Below are 26,292 nucleotides of genomic sequence, written 5' to 3' on the forward strand. Positions count from 1 at the left end.
ATGAAGACACAAGCTACCAAAACCTGTGGGATACTGCAAAAGCAGTTTTGAGAGGAAAATTCATCGCTTTAGATGCCTACATTCGAAAAACAGAAAGAGAGCACGTCAACAATCTCACAAGAGATCTTATGGAATTGGAAAAAGAAGAACAATCTAAGCCTAAACTCAGTAGAAGAAAAGAAATATCCAAAATCAAATCAGAGATCAATGAAATTGAAAGCAAAAGAATCATTCAGAAAATTAATGAAACAAGGAGTTGGTTTTTTGAAAAAATAAATAAAATAGATAAACCATTGGCCAGACTAACGAGGAATAGAAAAGTAAAATCTCTAGTAACGTCAATCAGAAACGATAAAGGGGAAATAACAACTGATCCCACAGAGATACAAGAGATCATCTCTGAATACTACCAGAAACTCTATGCCCAGAAATTTGACAATGTGAAAGAAATGGATCAATATTTGGAATCACACCCTCTCCCTAGACTCAGCCAGGAAGATATAGAGCTCCTGAACAGACCAATTTCAAGCACTGAGATCAAAGAAACAATAAAAAATCTTCCAACCAAAAAATGCCCTGGTCCAGATGGCTTCACTCCAGAATTCTATCAAACCTTCAAGGAAGAGCTTATTCCTGTACTGCAGAAATTATTCCAAAAAATTGAGGAAGAAGGAATCTTCCCCAACACATTCTATGAAGCAAACATCACCCTGATACCAAAACCAGGAAAAGACCCAAACAAAAAGGAGAATTTCAGACCAATCTCACTCATGAACATAGACGCAAAAATTCTCAACAAAATCCTAGCCAATAGATTAAAGTTTATCATCAAAAAAGTCATTCATCATGATCAAGTAGGCTTCATCCCAGGGATGCAAGGCTGGTTTAACATACGCAAGTCTATAAACGTTATCCACCATATTAACAGAGGCAAAAATAGAGATCACATGATCCTCTCAATAGATGCAGAAAAAGCATTTGATAAAATCCAGCATCCTTTTCTAATGAGAACACTGAAGAGTATAGGCATAGGTGGCACATTTCTAAAACTGATTGAAGCTATCTATGAAAAAACCCCAGCCAATATTTTACTGAATGGAGTAAAACTGAAAGCTTTTCCTCTTAGAACTGGAACCAGACAAGGTTGTCCTCTGTCACCTTTCCTATTCAACGTAGTGCTGGAAGTTCTAGCCAATACAATTAGGCAAGACAAGGAAATAAAGTGAATCCAAATGGGAGCAGAGGAGGTCAAACTCTCCCTCTTTGCTGACGACATGATCTTATACTTAGAGAACCCCAAAGACTCAACCACAAGACTCCTAGAAGTCATCAAAAAATACAGTAATGTTTCAGGATATAAAATCAATGTCCACAAGTCAGTAGCCTTTGTATACACCAATAACAGTCAAGATGAGAAGCTAATTAAGGACACAACTCCCTTCACCATAGTTTCAAAGAAAATGAAATACCTAGGAATATACCTAATGAAGGAGGTGAAGGAACTCTATACAGAAAACTATGAAATCCTCAGAAAGGAAATAGCAGAGGATATTAACAAATGGAAGAACATACCATGCTCATGGATGGGAAGAATCAACATTGTTAAAATGTCTATACTTCCCAAAGCATTCTACCTATTCAATGCCATTCCTATCAAAATACCAACATCGTACTTTCAAGATTTGGAAAAAATGATTCTGTGTTTTGTATGGAACCGGAAAAAACCCCGTATAGCTAAGGCAGTTCTCTGTAACAAAAATAAAGCTGGGGGCATCAGCATACCAGATTTTAGTCTGTACTACAAAGCCATAGTGGTCAAGACAGCATGGTACTGGCACAAAAACAGAGACATAGACACTTGGAATCGAATTGAAAACCAAGAAATGAAACTAACATTTTACAACCACCTAATCTTTGATAAACCAAACAAGAACATACCTTGGGGGAAAGACTCCCTATTCAATAAATGGTGTTGGGAGAACTGGATGTCTACATGTAAAAGATTGAAACTGGACCTACACCTTTCCCCACTGACAAAAATTGATTCAAGATGGATAAAGGACTTAAACTTAAGGCATGAAACAATAAAAATCCTCCAAGAAAGCATAGGAAAAACACTGGAAGATATTGGCCTGGGGAAAGACTTCATGAAGAAGACTGCCATGGCAATTGCAACAACAACAAAAATAAACAAATGGGACTTCATTAAACTGAAAAGCTTCTGTACAGCTAAGGAGACAATAACCAAAGCGAAGAGACAACCTACACAATGGGAAAGGATATTTGCATATTTTCAATCAGACAAAAGCTTGATAACTAGGATCTATAGAGAACTCAAATTAATCCACATGAAAAAAGCCAACAATCCCTTATATGAATGGGCAAGAGACATGAATAGAACTTTCTCTAAAGATGATAGACAAATGGCTAACAAACACATGAAAAAATGTTCATCATCTCCTTATATTAGAGAAATGCAAATCAAAACAACCCTGAGATATCATCTAACCCCAGTGAGAATGGCCCACATCTCAAAATCTCAAAACTGCAGATGTGGCGTGGATGTGGAGAGAAGGGAACCCTTTTACACTGCTGGTGGGACTGCAAACTAGTACAACCTTTCTGGAAGGAAGTATGGAGAAACCTCAAAGCACTCAAGCTAGACCTCCCATTTGATCCTTCAATCCCATTACTGGGCATCTACCCAGAAGGAAAGAAATCCTTTTATCATAAGGACACTTGTACTAGACTGTTTATTGCAGCTCAATTTACAATCGCCAAAATGTGGAAACAGCCTAAATGCCCACCAACCCAGGAATGGATTAACAAGCTGTGGTATATGTATACCATGGAATACTATTCAGCCATTTAAAAAAATGGAGACTTTACATCCTTCGTATTAACCTGGATGGACGTGGAAGACATTATTCTTAGTAAAGCATCACAAGAATGGAGAAGCATGAATCCTATGTACTCAATTTTGATTTGAGGACAATTAATGACAATTATGGTTATGGGGGGCGAAACAGAAAGAGGGAAGGAGGGAGGTGGGTGGGGCCTTGGTGTGTGTCACCCTTTATGGGGGCTAGACATGATTGCAAGAGGGACTTTACCTAACAATTGCAATCAGTGTAACCTGGCTTATTGTACCCTCAATGAATCCCCAACAATAAAAAACAAAAGAGAGAGAAGTAGGGGGCTAAATATTGTAAAGGTCAAAAGAAATTTAATCCAAATAAAAAATTAGACTTGCGAAAGATCAAATATTTTCAAATCTTTCAGCCTCAATTAGGAAATAATTCTTGATTTATCCACTTACTATGAATTTTTACGTAAATGAACTTTTGAAAAATTAGGCAATTTATGACACTTCCATAATGTTTAAACCTACAAATGTATGTCTAAGGAAACCAGAAAATAACATGAAAAACAAGTAATGTAAATTAAATAGAGGGCTTAATACACAATTGTATGTATGCATGGAGGATAATTTAATTTATATTTAGAAAAATACTCTGTATATAGAAAACTAGCTTGAGAGAAAATAATCAAAAGATTCTTATAGTTGATTTTTTTTATTAAATCATAAATACATAGATTATGTATACATTGATGCATTTATGAGGTACAAAGTGCTGATTTTATATAGAATTAGGAATGCTTACATCACACTGGTTAATATATACTGCATCTCATTTACTTAATTATTGTGTTAAGACATTTCTACTCTATACTAATAGATCCGGCATGTACCCTTGAATTATGTACCATAGGCGTGATCCCTCCATTCAACCTCCCTCAATCTGACCTCACCCCTCCCAGCTTCCTGCCACCCTTTTTTATCTTGGGCCATAGTTGTGATCTATTCTTCATATGAAAGTGTGAGTGATTGTAAATTGGTTTCATAATAGTACTGAGTACATTGGATATTTTTTCCTCCATTCTTGAGATACTTTACTAAGTAGGATATGTTCTAGCTCCATCCATGTAAATGTAAAAAAGGTAAAGTTTCTATCTTTTTTAAGGCTGCATAATATTCTATGGTATACATATACCAAATTTATTAATCCATTCATGGGTCGATGGGCACTTGGGCTTCTTCCATGACTTAGCTATGAGGAATTGAGCTGCAATGAACAATCTGGTGCAAATATCTTTGTTATAAAGTGATTTTTGGTGTTTTGGATATACACCTAGTAGAGGAATTACAGGATCAAATGGCAGGTCTACTTTTAGATCCCTGAGTATTCTCCATACTTCTTTCCAAAAGGGACGTATTGCTTGCACTCCCACCAGCAGTGCAGAAGTGTTCCCTTTTCTCCACATCCATGCCTACATTTCTGGTTTTGGAATTTTGTTATGTGAGCCACTCTTGCAGGAGTTAGATGATATCTCAAAGTGGGTTTGGTTTGCATTTCTCTGATGATTAAAGATAATGAGCATTTTTTCATGTGTTTGTAGGCCATGTTCCTATCATCTTCAGAGAAGCTTCTGTTCAAGTCCCTTGCCCACAATGAAATGGGATTATCTGTTCCGTTCTTATTAATAAGTTTGAGTTCTCTGTGGATTTTGGTTATCAAACCTTTGTCAGAAGCATAACCTGCAAATATCCTCTCCCTTTCTGAGGGCTGTCTGCTTGCTTTACTTACTGTGTTCTTGGCTGTGCAGAAGTTTTTAGTTTGATCAGATCCCAGTAATGTATTTTTGGTGTTGCTTCAATTGCCAGGGAGATCCTCCTCATAAGGTATTCTCCCAGGCCAATTTTTTCAAGTGTTTCTCCTGCACTCTCTCCAAGAATCTTTATAATTTCAGTCTTAAGTTTAAATCTTTTATCCAGTGAGAGTCGATTTGTGTTAATGGTGAAAGGTGTGGGTCCAGTTTCAGTCTTCTACAAGTCGCCAGCCAATTCTCCCAGAACCATTTGTTAAATAGGGAATCTTTCTCCCAATTTATATTTTTGATAGGCTTATTGAAGATCCAATGACTATAAGTGTCTGGGTTCATCTCTTGGTTCTCAATTCTGTTCCATACATCTACCTCTCGGTTTTTGTGCCAGTACCATGCTGTTTTGATCACTATTGATTTATAGTATAGTTTGAAGTCTGGTAGCATGATTCCTCCTGATTATTTTTTATTTCTGAGTAATGTCTTGGCTATTAGAGATTTTTTCTGGTTCCATATAAAACAAAGTACTATTTTTTTTCCAGATCTTTAAAGTATGACGGTGGTGCTTTGATAGGGATTGCATTAAATTTGTAAACTACTTTGGGTAATATGGACATTTTAACAATGTTTGTTCTTCCTAGCTGTGAGCATGCTATGTTTTCCATTTTCTTAACATCTTCAGCTATTTCTTTTCTCAGATAATTCTCTTTATAGAGATCTTTCACATCCTTTGTTAGGTAAATTCCCAAATATTTCATCTTCTTTGGCACAACTGTAAAGGGAATAGAGTCCTGGACTGTTTTTTTGGCTTGACTATTATTGGTATATAATATAAGCTACTGATTTGTGAGTATTGATTTTGTATCCTGAGGTGCTACTGTATTCCTTGATCACTTCTAAGAGTTTTGTGGCTGAGTCCCTGGGGTTTTCCCGGTTTACAATCATATCATCTGTGAAGAGTGAAAGTTTGATCTCCTCTGACCCTATTTGGATAACTTGATCGCCTTCTCTTGCCTGATTGTGATGGGTAAGACTTCCATTACAATGTTAAAAAGCAGTGGACACAATGAGCAAACTTGCCTGGTTCCTGAACTGAATGGAAATGTATTCTGATCATAAAAAGATGCTGGATATTGTCAAAAGCTTTTTCTGAATCTATTGAGAGAATCATACAGCCTTTGTTTTTTAGTTTGTTTATGTGATGTATTATATTTATAGATTTATGTATATTGAATCAACCTTGAGACCCTGGGATAAAACCCACTTGGTCATGGTCTATAATTCATTTGATGTGTTGCTGGATTCTGTTTGCTACCATCTTACTGAATATTTTTGCATCTATGTTCATTAAAGATATTAGTCTATAGTTTTCTTTTCTTGTTGGGTATTTTCCTGGTTTAGTGATCAGGGTGATATTTGCTTCATGGAATGTGTTGGGAAGTATTCCTTCTTTTTCAGTGTTTTGGAAAAGGTTAAGTAATATAGGTACTAGTTCCTCTTTAAAGGTTTGGTAGAATTCTGATGTGAAGCCATCTGGTCCCGGACTCTTCTTTTTTGGGAGATTTTGTATAGTTGATTCTATTTCAGTACTTGATATAGGTCTGTTCAGCATTTCCAATTCTTTCTGATTAAGTCTAGGAAGTTGGCGGTGCTTCCAAGTATTGGTCAATTTCTTTCAGATTTTCATATTTCTGATAATAAAGATTTTTTATAGTATTCATTAAGGATTTTTTGAATTTCTGAGGTGTCTGTTGTTATTTCGCCTTTGTCATTTCTGATTGATGATATTAGAGACTTTAATTTTCTATTTTTGGTTAAGTTGGCCAAAGGTTTATCAATTTTGTTGAATTTTTCAAAAAAACAATTTTTGATTCATTAATTTTTTTCAATAATTCTTTTGTTTTCAATGTCATTTAATTCTGCTCTAATTTTAGTTATTTATTTTCTTCTGCTGGGTTTGGGGTTGGAATGTTCTTCCTTTTCCAGTTGCTTGAGATGTTCCATTCAGTTATTGACTTCCTCTCTTTCCATTCTCTTGAGGAAGGCTTGCAATGCTATAAATTTCCCTCTTAGGGCTGCCTTTGCAGTATTTCACACGTTCTGATAATTCATGTCTTCATTATTGTTTTGTTCCAAAAATTTGGCAGTTTCCTTCTTAATCTCATCTGTGACCCAGCTATTATTCAGCATAAGGTGGTTTAGTTTCCATGTCTTTGTATGAGTATGCAGATATGTATGTATATTGGTGAGTTCAACTTTTATTGCATGATGATCCGAGAAAATACAAGGAATAATTTCTATACTTTTAAATTTGCTGAGATTAGCCTTATGACCTAAGATGTAATCAATTTTGGAGGATGTTCCATGGGCTGATGAGAAGATTGTGTATTCAGTTTTGTTAGGATAAAATGTTCTGTAGATGTCTGTTAAATTCAATTATTGTATGGTGAAGTTTAAGGCCAATATTTATTTGCTTAGTTTCTTATTGGAGGATCTATCCAACACTGCCAAAAGGGTGTTAAAATCTCCAAGTATTGTGGTGCTGGAAGATATTAAATTGCTCAAGTGTGTTAGGGTCTTCCTTATAAATTGAGGAGCATTCTGGATGGGTGCATAAATGTTAATAATTGACATCTTATAATGTTGAGTGTTTCCCTTAACAAATATGAAGTGACCATCCTTGTCTTCCCTTACTTATCTTGGTTTAAAGCCTAGTATATCTGCAAATAAAATTGCAACCCCTGCTTTATTTCTGATTTCCATTTGCCTGGATTACTGATGCCCATTCCTTCACCCTGAGTCTACATTCATCCTTTAAGGTAAGATGAGACTCTTGTGTTCAGCTGATATCTGACCTGAATTTTTGTATTCAGTCAGCCAAATTGTGCCTCTTAAGAAGACAGTTTAAGGCTTCACATTAATGGAGAGTATTGATAAACCTGGTAATATTTTGGGTGTCAAGTTTTTCAATAGTCCAGTGGACATTTTGAATCTTTTCACCACTGTGGAAATTGGGTTTTGGTCAGGAATTTCAGAGTGAGTTTACTTTGGTGGTAGAGCATTGCGCTGGTCATTATGGAGGATGGGCATGAGGATAACCTGAAGTGCTCATTTGGTTATGGCAAATTTCTTCAACGTGTGTATATCATTGAAGTTTTTAACTTCTCCATCATAAATGAAGCTCAATTTAGCTGTATACAGGATTCTGGGCTGAAATTTGTTTTGTTTTAAGAGATTGAAGGTTGATGACCATCCTCTTATGGCTTGGGGAGTTGATCTACTCTGATTATTCATGTTGCCAGAGTTTTCCTGCTGATTCTGACCCATGATTATTTTTAACCATTTGGTTAGAGAAGGTGAAATTGAATTGAGGGCTGCTGGAATTATAATTAACCAGCCCTTTACCAAAGAACTGAGACTGGTGATTGTGACTTTTCCCTTAGAGCTTTACAAAGGTCCCATTCAGAACTACTGCCTGAAACTCTGGGCACCTGCTTGGCTACATGGTGCTGACTGGTATTCAGCTAGTCTCTGTCCAATCCTAGTGAATCAGTGGCTTTGTGCTGAAATCTCAGCTGTGGAGATATATAAGCAACTAAGACACCCTGACCCACTCACAGGCAACAACTGGAAGGGAAGAATCCCACATTCTCACAACAATACAACTAGAGTACAACTTTGGTGGGTCCCTAGGTGATAGGCCCAGGTCAAGACTTCCAAACCAATTGTCCTGGTCAACACTAACCCTGATTTAGTGGGAGAGTGCAAAAGGTCTTCAGCATTTAGGCAGGTGGGGTCCACTGGTAGCTCAATTTGACCCCAGTGGGAGGGAACATGAAGCTATCATCACTGTCAGGGGCAGCGCTGTCATTGTCAGGGTTGTGCTACCAGTCTGGGGTACTGCTGTGTGCAGGTCACAGGAGCTGGCGGGGAGTTGAAGGTATTGCCACCAGCCACAAGGGTCACAGGAGTCAGGTGGGGAATCAGAGGGTGGAACCACTAATCCCCAGTCTTGTCTTGCAGAAGCCTGGCAGGAAACAGGAGGGCAGAGTCACTGGCCTTGGAGGTCTTAGGGGTCACAGGAACTGGGCAGGAGTCACTGGCTGTCAGCTGCAGGTCTCAGGAGCTGGGCAGAGTCCCCAGGTGCAGGCTGTGGGTTGCAGGAGTCAGACAGGGAGCCGGAGGGCGGAGATGCCATCCGTGGGCCTTATGGGTTGCGGGGATGGGTGGGAGGCCCTAGCCATGGGCCACATGGATCATAGGAGCCAGACGGGAGTCGCCACTATGGCTGCCAGTTGCAGGAGTCCAGCGGGGAGCCAAGCTGCCCACTGCAGGCTGCTAAACCAGGGAGCCGAGGATCTCCTGTAGTTGGCAGTGCAGGACCTGACCTATGCTCTTTCCAACACAGGGCAAGTCTCTCTCCCCTTGTCACTCCCTGCCTCTATTAAAGTTATAGTTTCAGTGCAACTGTCCCACAGCTCATGAGGTGCCCCGCCCTAGCAAAAATCTGCCAAACACTCCAAATTTTGCAGTGGATATTCTTCCAGACTGCCAGAAGATAGGGGAGGGGTGGATTGGGAGTCCAGGAAGGTAGGGAGAATATTAGATCAACTTTTGACCCAGGCAAGAGACTGCCTGGGCTTGCAGCGGTATCTCTGCATGGAGGGAGTCCCAGCCCTCAGTCATTCTCTCCCCTTTGGTGAAACAAAGGTTCTCTGTTCTCTACCTGCCTCAAGCTGCTCTCCTGGAGGATTCCTATCCTCTTTGGGATAGGTTTTGTACCCCAAATTTTTTTCTTTGGAGTCCCAGCTTGTCACAGCAAGGGGTGATGCAAACCTATCGATTCTCTCTCTCAGCTCAGCTCATGCTCTCCCACTTTATTGGGTTATTTCTGGCCATTATTTCTCCCTCTGTATGGGAGCCTCTGACGAAAGCTGGCTTCAGTCGGCATTCTTGCCTACCTAACCAAAAGGGCTTAGAGTTGATGTTTATATATACTATTATTTTGTTTTTATTTCTGCTTCTTCTTTAACATATAAAATAGAGTATAAATTATGTAATTCTTTTATATACAAAATAGGGTATAGATTACTGTAATCTATAGGGTATTACAGTATTTATAATACATAAAATAGTCACATATACCTCTATATCCATATAGTCAAATAAACATACCTGTTTATTGTGCCAAAGTGTATCTAAATTACCCAATATAACTTTTCATTATTTACTTTTGTAAAATGATAATATCTCATTAAATGTGAATGAAAATTATTATTGCACAAAAGTCATTTAGATTAGCAACAGCTGCACAAAAGGGATAATTTGATAAATTATGAATAAAATAAGAAATGCATGAATACTTATAAAATATGCAATATTCGTTTGGATATTGAAAATGTTAAGAAATACCCATAAAATATGTTTAAATAAATAAATTTTATTGTGAATGTAAATGGATTACATTAAATAATACTACTATAAATGTTGAATCAAGGAACTGAAGTGCTTTAGGTAAATTGAATAAGAAATTTGAAATTTTCAAGCACGCAAAGTATAAATACATACACTAAAATTCTCAAATCACAATTCATAGAAAATGTTACATATTTTTTAGCAAAATAAATTGTTCAAAAAATTCTTAGGTGAATTAAACTTTAAATGGATTTTTGTTTCAGTATACATCCTTAATTTTATTGACCTAGAATCCAATTTGAGCAAGCTCTTAAGGAAGGCTTGGGTTTCAAGTGGGAGAGTAGTGGAGAGAGAGCTGAATACAGAGAGGAAATCTGGTTTGTGTCAGGGGAGTTGGGTCATTGTGCCTAGGCTGGAGCACTTATTACGTGCGAAACAGTTAATGGGAAGAAATGTATATAAGATGCAGAGTAAGGAGCCAGGAGCTCCACTTTTGAAATCTCCAAAAAGAATTTTCTACTATGGAGTGTAAAGGATACAATATTTGTCTATTCATGCCATATGAATTTTACATCCATCGGGGATGATAAGTATTTATTACTGAGCACTTATGAGATACTAGACATTTTTCTCCACTGTTAACAGTGAGAGGAAATTATTTTTAATAATAATTAAAATATATACAATAATAATTTATTAATTCAAAATTATATACTAATATTTTTATTATTAAAAATAATAATTTTTTAAAGATCTGCCTTCATAGACCTTATGCATTGTAGAAAACATAATCCAATTCTAATTGTGGTAAGCATTTTGGAGGAAGGGAGTGAAAGGAGTATAGACTAATTTATAAGGCAGACCAGGGAATGGGGTGAAGAGGAAGCCCTTTATCATTTTAAGATCATCTGAGGGACTAAAAAAAAGAGTGAAAGATAGATAAATACATAGACATATAACCTTATCATTTTGATTATCTTATGACATATAACCTTATCATTTTGATTACTTTATATGATCAAAATCATTTAACCTTGTGATTTTAAATGTCACTGATGTCACTGAATGGATAAGTAAGATTATTTGGTTATCATGTACTTTTCCAGATAACACAGACATAGGGAAAGACATTGAAAGATAGTTGTGATAAATTGCAAAGTATATACTTATTGTGGGAAAAGAGTTGGATGTCCTAGTATTTCTTGAGTTATATCTCTTAGGTTTAGCTGTACAACTAAAATTGACTATAAGAGACAATTTTTTTTGTGGGGGGGGGATAGTTAACACCAGTCTTTTTCAGATTAAGTTCTATTTCAATTCATTTTAAAAAATGGTATTTTTGTCTCTCCCAGGATTAATGCAACTTCATCATTCAGTGTGGAAGGTTGTCCCCTTCTCAGTCTGGCCACTGCTGAGGCTGGCCCCACTGAAAATTTCACCATTCTGTCATTCACAGTAACATAAATATGTTTTGTGGTTTCAGGTAGAAAGAGAGTTCAATGAAGAAAAAAATTCAGTGTTAGGAAAATATAAAAAATATTATGTTTTATTTATATTATTTTATGGATACAAATTCATACCAACATACCATTAAGATTATTAAGGAAGGTGGAAGAGTTTGCTAAAAATCAGCAGATAACAGCAATAATTATGGGAATAAAATAGGGTAAATGCACATCCACGTTCTTCAAGAGAAGAAAGTTGCTGCAAGTTTATGGCTGAAATGTAAAAATTATAGGAACTCAGTTATTTGAGGCTACTCATTTTGAAATTTTAAGACTTAATTAAGATTTAAATGACTCAAAGTATTTATTAGATATTTGAAATTATATAGACAAAAGACATGATTAAATAACAGGGGATACTGTAAGACCCAGGGAAGATAAGAACCTCTGCTTATAGCCGTATGCCCCCAGCTCTAGCTCGGTTTCAGACTAATTTCACTTGCTCACCATCTGCTTACTCTCACATAGCTGCAATGTGACATCCCTTATGTGATGCTTAGATGTTACTGTGTAATCTCTGGACAATGTATCAAGAAACCATGGTGAGGGTAGTAAGAAACTGCATCCGTAACTTAGAGTCTAGGTAATGTGACTTACTAATTGCAATATTTGTTATTTATGCTTAAATATGCTAAAATATCAGGGTGATGGTGTTAGAGTATGAAATGTTTGGTAAAACCTATTGTGGTTTTCCCTTATTAGGTCAGAACCTCACCTGGGACAAGTAGAAAACCACCCCTTCCAAACTGAGCCTGTCACTGAATGTTATCCAGCTTCATAACTCCTGGTGAGATTTGCTCAGAATTTATTCATTATATAATGATAAATTGTAACCTCTCCAAGTTGTGAATATCATAATGTTCCATTTCCATCAAGCCTCCATCCTAGCCTTCTGTAGGACTCTTACAAAGCTTTATGGTTCCATTTCCGTCAAGCCTCCATCCTAGCCTTCTGTAGGACTCTTACAAAGCTTTACAGAAACTGGCCCATATTGACAATTTAACACACCGCTTAGTGACTTCCTCAACAGGCATCACTTTCTCCCTCATCTGTGGGTCCCATTACATGGAGCTCGCTCTTTTTGTTTTACTGGCCTGTCATATCTGTTGACATCATTTATTTTGCTACCTTGTGGATTATAGTACTGCCCATTACTTAATTTTAAAACTTTTACATAGGTCTCTTTTTATCAGGTTCTATATCTCAATAAATTTAACACTTAACTCCATTTACATGAACTATGTTTTCTTTTGGAAATGTGAATGCCGGCTACAAAGAGAGGCAGTCATCTTCTGTAGGAGCTGAAGGTGATCAGCAGAAACTGTAAATTCTGATCAGGATATTCATTCTGCTGCTGTAGCTGTGTGCCAGTCATGACCTTCGAATGTGGTCTTCTGATGCTTGTTCCATTTTCATCATCGTGGCTCTTCAGCTAACTTCTGTGAAATAAAAGCAGAATCCTAAGCCCCCCTCAAAGGAGTAAATGAACACCCTTCAGCTAAAAAGACCCCAGAAAAGTTTAAAAATGCTTTCCCAGGCACTGCAAGATCGAAGATGGTCATGTCTCAGTATACCCCCTCCTTTTTGACCTTTTCACGGAATTCTTACTTAAGAGTTAAGAGAGGTAAGTGGAAACCAGCCTTGAAAACAAGAAACAGATGACTCATTTCTCCACTAATTTCAATTCATCCAATTCCCTGATGTTGTATCTGGACCCCCCTCTGCTTTGCAGTCTTGTGTAAGTGTCATAGTTGATTCCTTCCTAAAAACTGACCAGTTCACGGAGCCTGTGCCCTTAGTGCATTTTTGTTCTCTGCTTCACTTTTCGATGAAGGCATTGATTTTCTACTTCATCTTTTACCTTTTAAGCCTAAGTCAGCTCTCCTATCAGATTGAGCTGTAAGTTTCTTAAATTCAAGTAATTTTTTCATTCATCCTTATATCCCTAGAAAAAAATACACAATAATGTAAAAAATGTACAAGAGTCTATACATGTCCCTGATAAAAGTGATTAATTTTGTACTTAAATTTTCCTAAGTAGATTATTTTTGTATTGAATCACAGGGAGAAGATTTTCTGAGGTTTTATTTTACCTACACCAGCCTATATATTATGTATGTTTGTACGTGTGTGCACAGACACGCATACACATCATTGAAGAATAAATGGATGATTTTACCTTTGAGTAATACATGGATAAAGCTAGTCAACTATGTTCCAGATTTTGAAAACTGTGAAGTAATAGGAAGAAGTTAAAGACTAGCTTATATTCCCGGTTGTTAATTTGCTTGGGCTTTCAGGAGAAAGGAGAAAACTTCAACTTCATGTCTCCATTAATCAATTTTAAGGCTAGCCTCATGTGTGTTGCAGTCACTTAATTTTGTTACATAGCAAGGTAGCAATTTCAAGAGTGTTCAGCACTGTCAGTCAGCCCACCAGTGTGCTATGAAAGAAGGAAAGCATATCATTTTTAAGGTGTCTCTTTTCCAGTGTGGTTTCAGTTTATTAAAGCCTTTTCTTCACTCATGAAATCGCAACAGATTTTCACACTCTTTAACCACCAGAATTGGCTGTGGAGCTTTTTTTTTTAAAAAAAATTAAACTGAGCCAGATGAAAATGAAAGCTAGCATATTTTATGCTATTGTAAGCCCTTAAATTGAATATGTAATATAAGAGTCATTAAATTAGAGTGTGATTTTTCAGAGTTAAGAGAAAGTCCTGGTATAGAAAAGCAATGAAATCCACAACAGAAGAAATGGTTAGATTAAGCCATGAAAGAGGGAAATAATATAACAGGATTGGTTTGGGTTTTAGTCAATAAAGAAGCTAAACAGAGATAGAATGGAGACTTCAGAGGACAATGAAAGAAGAAAATAAAGCAGTGAATAATGGTCTACATAAAGACTCGGAAAATATCAAAGGTTTAGAACTGAGAGATTCGTTTTATATCTCTGTTGTTTAGAAGAAATATTGGAATTGTTGTTCCCCTAAGTCACCCAGAAACGAATGGGATACTGTAGCCTCCTAAGTGTAATAATACACCTAAGACGGTCTTTTTTTTTATTGATGGGGATTCATTGAGGGTACAATAAACCAGATTACTCTGATTACATTTGTTAGGCAAAGTTCCTCTTGCAATCGTGTCTTGCCCCCAAAAGGTGTGGCACACACCAAGGCCCCACTAAGATTGCTTTTAAAAGGTCTTTTTCATCAGATGTAAGTCCTGGGAAGTCTCTATTATACAAAAGTGTAAGAAAAACAGAAGCCAAAGCAACTCTACAAAAAGGAGTTAATTGAGGATTTCTGTTCCAAAGGATTTTAAAAACAATTTTTGTTGTTGTTTTGTAATAAACTTATTTATCCTACAATACTCTTGTCATATTTAAATTCAAACTACATAGATAAGGACTATTCATGAGACCTAGAGGCAATTTCCTTTATTATTCACCTTGGGATATCTGCTGAACTCTTTCCATGGAGAAAAGGATGACTTAGAAAGGTCACCTTACAACATATTGAATAGATGGATGACAATAATTGAGCGATAAACACTTTATCTACTGGCTAATCTAGCAAAATTGATGTAATGTTTCTAAAGGGATTAAGGGATATCATGCAATTTCCTTGCTTTTGTTTCTAGAAATCAGTTTTCAAATATTTAAAATAAGAAGTCAAAGTCGGCATTGAAAAAAGTATTGAAAGGCCATGAAGCATGTTCCTCATTACTATCTTGTGAGGCCCTCAATGAAAATTTATTTCTTGGGATCTAATATACTCAATTTTATAAAATTATATTTCCATTATTTTACTATGATGACATACTGGATTTAAAAATACAAACTCGATAAACTGACAAGGAAGTATACTACTGAATTCATACATTATTCTAAGCAATTCATGTAACTGCTCTAGGTTACAATTTTCCAGAATTATTAGTTCTATTTTGGCAGAAAAAAATAGTACAAGATTTGTTTGAGAATTCATGTCTTCTAGTCAGAAGTCTTCTGTGAAAGTTAGGCTTGTCTCGTGAAGTTATTTCTGAAGCAGATTGACTCAGAGCACAGCATGACTTATGATGCCATTACTTTGTATAAACAGTTCAGCCTTATGAGTAATGCTGGGCTGAGGTCATGATTTTTAAGCACTTATGGTTTTCCTTGAACCCAAAGTGTTTGATGAAACATACTTTAGGAAGAATTTAAACAAATGTGTTCTATTAAAAGGGCTTTAAACTTGTTATGTACTTCTTAACATTGATGAATTTCACATTTTGAATTTTGGAAAAACAAAAGAAATTTCTCAGAGGTAATAGGCATAACGCAAAGCTCAATAATAGAGACAAGGTCGCTAGCCTTGTACCAACTAGATTTAGTCATTTTCTCTGTGGTTCTGTTTCCTGTTTGGTAAAATGAAGAAGTTGAAGTAGTTCATACACAACATTCCTTATAAATCAGTACATCTAAAATTCAAGTTGTTTTATCTTTTTTTTTTTTTTTTTTTTTTGAGACAGAGTCTCACTTTATTGCCCTCAGTAGACTGCCATGGCATCACAGCTCACAGCAACCTCCAACCCCTGGGCATAAGCAATTCTCTTGCCTCAGCCTCCTGAGCAGCTGAGACTACAGGCACCAGCCACAATGCCCAGGTATTTTTTTCTTGCAATTTGTCTGGGCCTGGCTTCCAACCTACCACCCTCGGTATATGGGGCTGGCACCCTACCCACTGAGGCACAGGTGCAATCCAAGTTGTTTTATCTATTAATACATGTTTAAAAAATAATTTTAATAAGGTTTTAATTTTAGAATAGATTTACAGAAAATTATGACAGTAGTATATACTGTTTTTCACATCTTCCATGAGATCCATCAGTCATAATTAATGAAACAATTGATATGTTATTAACTTAAGTCTAGATATTATTCAGATTTTGGTAATTTTTACCTTACGGTTCTTTCGTATTCCAGGATCCCACCCAAATACCATAGTACATTCTGTATAACACCCATGCCACATTTCCTTAGGCTTCTCTTCACTGAAAATTTCTCAGACTTTTCTTGTTTTGATGACATTGACCATTTTCATGGGTTAGATATTTTGTAGTATTTTTCAATAATAAAATTTGTCTTAAATTTTCCTATAGGTCTTTGGAAGAATACTACAAAGGTAAAATGTCATTCTTAACACATCACAACAAAGGTGCATACTGTGAACATGATTTATCATTGTTGACATTTACTTTGATGACGTGGGTGAGATTTTTTTTTCAGTTTTTTCCATTGTTGGCTTTTTTCTTCCTCTTTCCTATATTCAGCTCTTTGAAAGAAAGTCATGTGCACACCTCGTACTGAAAAAGTGGAGAGTTATGCTTAATCTTCTTGAGGATGCGATATCTCCGTGAGTTACTTGTTATAATTTTCATGATGTTCTACTGCTCTTTTCAGGGGTCTGGAATAATTTCAGGTTTATGAATGTAGCTTTAGAATTTTTCTCTGGGTTCTATGCTATTATATCTCTGGCTCTTACATTAATGGTGTAAGAATTGAAAGTTCTCTGTTTGTAACATTTTCAGCCAGCCTGCCTTTGTTACATTTTCAAACCAGAATTTAAAGAAAAAAAAATTTTTTTTTTGTTGAGATCTCACTAAAAGACAGTTAAATATTTTTGATGAAAAGCCTAGTTTTGTAAAAGGCAGAACAGGAACTAGTTTAGAAGTCTTTTCTCTTAAGATAGATGTCGTTATACAACTCAAATCAATGAGATCTTGATAATGTCTTCTTCTGACTAGCAGTATCGGCATCCCCTGGGAACCACTGGGGTGGGAACCTGGGGCCTTGGGGCACATGTGGCCTTCTGGGTCCTTGACTGCAGCCTTTTAAAAAAATTTGAACTTCACAAACCAAATCCCTTTATTGAAAGAATTTGTTCTATAAAATTTGGATTCAGATAAAAGCAATATGTTTTTTAAAAACCCTCCAGAAGGCCCGGTATAGTGTCTCCCTCCTGCAATCCTAGCACTCTGGGAGGCGGAGGAGGGAAGACCCCGTGACCTCAGGAGTTCCAGACCAGCCTGAGCAAGAGTAAGACCCTGTCTCTACTAAAAAAAGAAAAACAAAACAAAACAAAAGCAAAACAAACAAACAAAAATTAACCAGGCATGGTGGCTCATGCCTGTAGTCCCAGTTACTAGGGAAGCTGAGGCAAGAGGATCGCTTGAGCCCAAGAGTTGTTGTTAGCTATCATAACATAATAGCAGCCTACCTAGGGTGAAAAGTGAGACTCTGTCTCAAAAAAAAAAAAAGAACAGAAAAGAAAAAAAATCCTCCAGGTGATTCTGATTCTTCAAAATTTGACAACCCTCCTAAATTATAGAGATCAAAAAGAAACAACTCACAAGAATTCAAAAGAACAAACACATATTAATGTTATGTCACATTGTTTCTTAATCTCCCAAATCCTACTCTTTTCCTCTTTTCATATCTTCACTATTTTCTGTTATTTCAATAACATGCTTTTTTTTCACATTAGTTATGGCCATTGCTAAAAGTTGAGTGCAACTAATTTAAGCACTCAGCAGGAATTCTTACCTCAAAAGGTTATGTTTAATTGGAGAGAAGATTAGTAATTAGCATTCAATTTAAAAAGTCTCAGCTCAGCCCAAATTAAATCATCCCAAGTAGTATTTTATAACAGGAATAGAGGGAAAAGAAGAGGAATAAAAGTATTTAAGTATGTCTATATAGGTCAGGGTCCATTAAAAAGTAGTATTTTATTGCATGCTGTTAAATATGGCATTAAACATGGACTTTCATTTTTACTGTCATGATTACTGTTAAAAAGAGAAAATAAACAGGATTGCTTCTAGGACTTCCTTCATCCTAAGGTGTAATATGGGAAGAAAGAAATCGGCAAACAATTAAAAAGCATAAATAAGAGTCAAAGTGGGGAAGAGTTAATGTAGGAAGAAAAGCATGATGAAGAAGGGGTGAAAATGTGTCAGATGGAATAAGAGACTCTATAAAGTAAAATAACGAGGAAAAAAATAAGGCCATGTTTGCGAAAACAAGTTATTTGTCCAGAAAAGGACTTGGATTCTGGAGACCTGACCCAATCCTATGTATACCATTAATTGGTATACGGTAAATGGTAGAAATACCTGTTCAGATCTCTTGCTTTTTCTGTTTTCACTTGTCTCCCTGAGGAAAAGAGATTCCCATTCCTGCCTACACCTATCGTATGAGAAAGTACAATGATAAGAACTCAATATAGATTTATTTCTTAAGTTGGGGAGGGAAGTGAAGGGCTGCTAAATTTTTGTTCTCTATATCTTATTGGACTTTTAAAAACACAAAATGGCATCTGACAAAATAAAAATAAACTTTGGACTACAAGAGGCACTAAACCAATTTTCCCCTTTTAAAAATCCAATGCCATTTTAAGCCTCAAGATGTTAACTTAAAAGCCAAACACTAATTAGCAACCGACACTAAGCTCATCCCAGGTCCTTTAATTTTATTTTGTGTTTGGGAACATTTTTTTGAGGTCTGGAAGGTAAAGTATATTTATTTAGCTGAACATACACGTAAGTCTTTTTTCATATTTAAGGTTGTGAATAGCATACTTTGTAGTAACAAAAGATGTAAAGCAACAGCAGTATCTCTAAACATACATTTTGGTTTGCTTACAATCCATTAAAAAAAAATCTTTTCAATGCTAATATTCTCAGTTACACTCGACCTGCTTACATAATACTGGGCACCAGTCAAGCAGAACGTTGTCCTTAAAGAATTTGTATTATAAAGCTTTGAATGTGAAATTCAGTTCAATTCAACTCAGTTGAAATTCATGTCTAAGAATTTCTACTAAGAAAATTTCTATATTCTTGGTAAACAAAAGTGGATAAGCCATGCCTTTTATGTATAAGAAGCCCAGTTTCACAAGGAAAACATATATTTGCACTACTAAATATAACACAAGTCAAACTATAATAGTTGCTAGAATTAAAATTCAAAATTATACATATAAATCATATATGAACACATTCATAATTCATATTTAAATTTTAACATATTTCTTAGCTTCAAATTATTTTAATAAGAAGTAGTAAGTGAAATACAGATCTAGATTCAGTAGCAATGCAATTTATATCTAAGTAATGGCAAAGTATGATCAAGTAAAAACATTCTGGGTCATTCTCACATTTGATGTTTTGATGACTGTTTCCTCAGATGTGAGCAAGGTTTTTAGTATATGTCCTAGTATTATTCTACCAGCTCACTGTCCAGAACACTCAAAGGTTTCAGGTAAAGTAGAAAATACAGATGAAGATGGGGTATACATATGGAATGGGTAAATTTGCAGACTTGGGAGACACAGAGTGAATCATAAAAGTGAAATAGATTTGTGGCAACCTGTCCACATTCTACAGAAAATGTCAAGTTTTAGCAAGTTCAACATATCAAGCATGACCTTATTGATAAAAGCATAAATGAGAACAGAGCTGTACCTGGATCTAGTACAGCTTCTTGTTTAATTTGTGTGTGTGTGTGTGTGTGTAGTCCTGACTCACGCACATTTCTCTGGCACGACTGCTGATGAAACAGTCTTTGAAATTCTCTTATTTAAGATAATTCTAATTGTCTAATTGTCTGGTACTCTATTTGCCCATGTTGATGCTTTGTCTAGCTACCACAACAAAACTTATGTGTCTATATCTATATGATTTCTTTCCATATATGGTGGTAACAGAAAAATCATTCCATTTTCATTCCTTTGTACATGGAAAATGCCATTTTTAGATTTATTTATTTATTTATTTTTTTTTTTTGTAGAGACAGAGTCTCACTTTATCACCCTCAGTAGAATGCCGTGGCATCACACGGCTCATAGCAACTTCCAACTCCTGGGTTTAGGTGATTCCCTTGCCTCAGCTTCCCAAGTAGATGGGACTACAGGCACCCACCATAATGCCTGGCTATTTTTTTGTTGTAGTTGCAGTTAGGCCAGGGCCAGGTTTGAACTCTCTACCCTGGGTATATGGGGCCGGTGCCCTGTCCACTGAGCCACAGGTCCCCCCCCACCATTTTTAGAATTTTTAAAGTACGCCAAGAAACTGTATGCTTTGGCCTGAGAAAGATCAATGGAACACATCTGCCAACATCTGCTAGTGTTGTGAAGTCATTGCTTAGCATTGTAAAAAGTTCACATACCAGGAGGTTCCCCATACTGGAAATTAATAGACTTTTGTTGAGAGGCAAATTTACTTGATTACAAACATATTACATCTAGAAAAACAAATCAATATATTCTTTTAACTCAGCATATCTACTCTATTTATTCTAGGTATCACATAAACAAAGGATTAAAACAGACCTTGGAAAATCATTTAGAATGTCACCCTACCTTTATCCAATATAACATCCAGAATAATACTTAAAATATGTAACTAACCATTGTGTAACTAACCATTGTGAGTCCTATAATTGCTGAACTAGGGACAGCTTTGGGCCCTTGGCTGGAAGCTGGGTGACCAAGGTCACACTGAGGCACTGGAAGGGTGTTGGGGTGCTACTTTAATCAACTTGATAGTTGACACAGTTCAACATAATTCTACATCTTGTCATTTGGAGCATTTTGGCTTAATATCAGCTCTGGGAGTATGTAAACTAAGCATGAAAAGCCTCCCTTTTCTCTGTTACCCTAAAATACATCTCCAATTGACAATAAAAGCTACTCTTCATCTTGAAAGAACTGTAAAAAAATGAGAATTCAAAACTTTCTAAAATACTGATTATTCTTCATTGTCAATGTTACCAAGGAAATGTTTCTCAGATCTTCCACATGCACTCAAATTCCTTCCTCAAGGCAAAGCCTTATCCAATTTCATGGTCTCTTGTTGATATTCAAATACATTATTCCCTAAAATCTCATATTATCTCTGAATCACATAAGTTAGTACTTGGTTACATAATAACTTGTATTATCTTGCATTATTTCATGTTTGGAAAACTTTTTCTTATCTCTTTATTATTTATATTTGCTGTTATTTATATTTCTATAGCTTATTTAATAAATTATCACAAATTTAGTGGCTTAAAATAATAAAAATTTAATATTTACAGCAACATACATATAAAGTACAAAATATATATCACTGAGCTAAAATCAAAGTGTTGGAGGGGCTAATTTCTTTCTGAAGACTTCCTTGCCATTTCTAGCTTCTGGAACTACTTTCCTTCACTCCTGGCTGCTTCCATCAAACTTCAAAGTCAACAGCAGTGAGTTAAACCATTCTGATGTTATGTTTCTTTGAGTTTGTAGGAACTCATGTAACTACATTAAGCTCAACCTGATAATCTAAAATAATCTCCCCATCTCATGGTCATTACTCTGAATCATATTTGCAAAATCCCTTTTGCCATGTGAAGTAAAATATTCACAGGTTGCAGAAATTAGATCATGGAAATTTTTGGAGACCATTATTCTGCTTACCACAAAATGAATTCATGTTTTCATCCAAATTCATGAATAGCTGATTAATAATTTACATGTTGGGAGGCAAGGTAAGATGGCTGACTGGAGCTAGCTTTCAACAGAAGCTCCCATCAAGAGGGAGAAATAATGGCCAGAATGAACCCAATAAAGATAAAGGTCAGGAGCTGAGAGAGAAGATTGATAAGTGCATATTATCCCTGCTGAAGCAAGCTGCAACTCCAATGAAGCAAATTTCAGTTACAAAATCCATCCCAAAGAGGATGAAAGTCCATTCTCCCCCAGGAGAGTGGCTTGGTGTGTGATCTCTACAAGCGAGCAGTGAACAGAAGACCTCTTGTTTCACCCCACAGGAGAGTCGGTGAAGGCCAGGACTCCTTCTCCAGAGAGATACTGCTGTGAGCCTGGGCATTCTCTTGCTCAACATAAAAGTTGAACAAATCTTTTCCCTGCCATTCTGAATTCCTGGTTCACCCTTCTCCCCTCACATGATGTTCTGGAAGCCTATCCACTGCAGGGGCTGGAGTATCTGGTGGTTCCTTGTTAGGGCTGGGCATTGCATGGGCCACAGCTGCACTGAAACTGTGACTCAAGTAGAAGTGGAGAGAGATGCAGTGGGGGGAGGGTGACTGCCAAGAGCCACAAAAGTGCATATCAGCGGTGTGCAGAGATGCAGGAACCTGCACGGTGGCACCTACCACACAGCAGCAGTGATAGTGGCATGCTCCCAGCAGGGTCATATTTTGGAGAGACACCTTCCCAATTATATGGACTGTTGAGAGGGAGTCAGCCCTCATGTTTCAGGGGTACCAGAGGAGGACTATGGCTGGGGGCAAAGACACGGTCTCTGAGGAAGAAAAACACAACTGTAAAGTTAACCCCTGCCTTAGAACAAACTCACGTGGACCACTCCCTAGTTTCAATGAGCATTGGAGAGAGTCAGGCTTCAGCTACCCCTGCCTGCTGGTGTCAGAGGGCAGGGGTCCAGCTGAGAAGGCATTAACTCCTCTTTGACTCTGGCAGGTACAAATCCCTGGTGCGTTTGCTCATTGGAGGGAATTGGGCCATGGCCCCACAGGGTTACCAGTGACTGGGTGTGAAGGAGGTGCAAGGTGGGGAAGGAGGTGCCAACCCTCCTGGGCTAACTCTTTTGCTGGGAAGGCCTTCCTGACTCCATTGAGCACCAGATGAGTCAACTAGAGCTTCCAGTGGACCCTAGCACTGTCTGGTCGCTGGAGACCTTTTTAACTCTCCCACTTGAACAGTGATTGTGCTGCCCAGGACAATTGATTTGGAATTCTTGACCTGGGCTGGCCACCCAGGGACCCTCCAAGGTTAAGCCCTGGTTGTGTTGCAGTGAGAGTGACTGATTCTCCTCTTCCAGTTGTTGCCCATGGGAGGCAGGGTGTCTTAGTTGCTCATATGTCTCCCCAGCTGAGATTTCAGCCCAAAGCCACTGATTCACTAGGATGGTTAGAGGCTGGCTAAATACAAGACAGAGCCACCTAGCGCTATCACACCAAGCCGGCTCCCAGAGTCTAATGTTACAGGACTGAAAGGGACCTTTGTAAAGCTATAGGGGAAAAGTCACAGTCACCAGTCTCAGCTCTTTGGTAAAAAGCTGGTTAACTATAACTCCTGGAGCCCTCAATCCAATCTCATCTCACCAGCTTGTCTAGCCAAACTGTGAAAAATAATCATGAGGTGGAACTAGTGGAAAAACTCTGGCAACATGAAGAACAGAGAAGATCAACTCCCCCAAGGAACAACAAAGGAGACACAACAGAAGATGCCATTCATAAACAAATGGCTGAAATGTCAGAAATTGAATTCAGAATATGGATGGCAAATAAGATTAATAAAATGGAAGTAAGTTGGAATTAGAAATTCAAGGAGTAGTTAAAAAGGTGTCTCAAGAAATCAATGGATTTAAAGACAAAATCTCCAAGGATTTAGACATAATGCAAAAAGGAATCACAGAATTTAAAAAAATGAGAAAGGCATTCAAGCATTTCATAATACAGTAGAATCCCTCAGTAACAGAGTGGAGCTGGCAGAAGAAGAGATCTCTGAAGTTGAAGACAAAACTTTTGAATGCTCCCAAACACTCAAAAAGAAGAGAAGTGGAGAGCAAAAATAGATGATTCCCTGAGAGAGTTGTGGGACCACTCCAAAAGAGCAAACATTCACCTTATAGAAATTCCGGAAAGAGAAGAAGTTGATCCTAAAGGCACAGAAGCTCTACTCTAAGAAATAATGAAGGAGAATTTCCGAAGAATAGCAAGAGATATTGAAATTCAGATAGCAGTTTCAGAACCCCAGCACAACTCAATCCAAATAAAGCATCTCCTAGACACATTATAATTAACTTTGCAAAAGTTAATATGAAGGAGAAACTTCTGCAAGTAGCTAGACATAAGAAAAGTGTAACCTACAAGGGATAGAATATTAGAATGACTCCAGATCTCTCTGCTGAAATTTTTAAGCTAGAAGAGGATGGTTATTGACCTTTAACCCCCTAAAAAAAAATAACTTTCAACCCAGGATTCTGTATCCAGCTAAACTGAGATTCATTTATGATGGAGAAATTAAATACTTTAATGACATTCACATGTTGAAGAAATTTGTCATAACTAAACCAACTCTCAGGATATTCTCAGACCCATCCTTCCTAATGATCAGCTTAATAGTCTACCACCAAAGAAAACTCACCCAGAAAGCCTTGAACAAAACCTAATATCCACAATGGTGAAAGAATTAAAAAGATTCACTGGACACTTGAAATACATGACAACCAAAACACTTTCATGCTTATCATTTCTTTTAATTAATGTGAATGGATTAATTTGTCCTCTAAAAAGGCACAGGTTGGCTGGATACAAAAATTCAAGCTGGATATCTGTTGCATACAAGAATATCATCTTACATTAAAGGATAAAAATAGACTGAGGGCGAAGGGATGGACATCCATAACTCAGGCAAATGGAAATCAGAAAAAAAAAACAGGGGTTGCAATTATATTTGCATATACAATAGGCTTTAAACCAACAAGGATAAGGAAAGATAAGGATGATCACTTCATATTTGTCAAGGGAAACATTCAATAAGAAGAGATTTCAATTATTAACATTTATGTACCCCATCAGAATGCTCCACAATTCATAAAGGAAACCCTAACAGATATGAACAATTTGATATCTTCCTGCACTATAATAGTTGGGAAATTTTGATACCCCTTTGGCAGTATTGGATAGAAAGAAAAATCTAAACAAATAAATAATGAACTTAAACTTGACCCTACAACAAATGGATTTAATCAACATCTACAGAACATTCCATCCTAACAAAACTGAATACACATTCTTCTCATCAGCCTATGGAACATCCTGCAAAATTGATCACATTTAGGTCACAAGTCTAACATCAGCAAATTTAAAATAATACAAATTATTCCCTGTATTTTCTCAGACCATGATGGAATAAAAGTTGAACTCAAAAACAACAGGAATCTTCATACTCAAACAAAGTCATGGAAACTAAATAAACTTATGCTGAATGACAGATGGGTCAAAGATGAGATAAGAAGGAAATCACCACATTTTTGGAGCAAAATGACATGTAGACTCAAATTATCAAAACCTGTGGGACACTGCAAAAGCAGTCCTAAGAGGGAAATTTATAGTGTTGCAAGCCTTTCTCAATAGAATGGAAACAGTGGAAATCAACAACTTAATGGGTCATCTCAAGCAACTAGAAAGGAAGCACATTTCAACCCCAAACCCAGCACAAGAAAAGAAATAACCAAAATTACAGCAGAATTACATGAAATTGAAAGCAAAAGTATCATTCAGAAGATCAATGAATCAAAAAGTTGGTTTTTTAAAAAAATTAACTAATTTATAAACCTTTGGCTAACCTAACCAGAAACAGAAAAGTAAAATCCCTAATGTCATCAATCAGAAATGATAAAGGAGAAATAACAACAGACACCTCAGAAATAAATAAATAAATAAATCCTTAATGAATACAACAAAAAACTCTATTCTCAGAAATATGAAAATCTGGAGGAAATAGACCAATACCTGGAAGCATACCACCTTCCTAGACTCAGCCAGAAAGAGCTGGAAATGTTGAATAGACCTATCTCAAGCACTGAAATAGCATCAACTAGACAAAATTTGCCAAAAAAGACAAGTCCAGGACCAGAAGGCTTCACAT

This window comes from Nycticebus coucang, chromosome 1 (assembly GCF_027406575.1).
Source record: "Nycticebus coucang isolate mNycCou1 chromosome 1, mNycCou1.pri, whole genome shotgun sequence".
Classification (NCBI taxonomy): domain Eukaryota; kingdom Metazoa; phylum Chordata; class Mammalia; order Primates; family Lorisidae; genus Nycticebus; species Nycticebus coucang.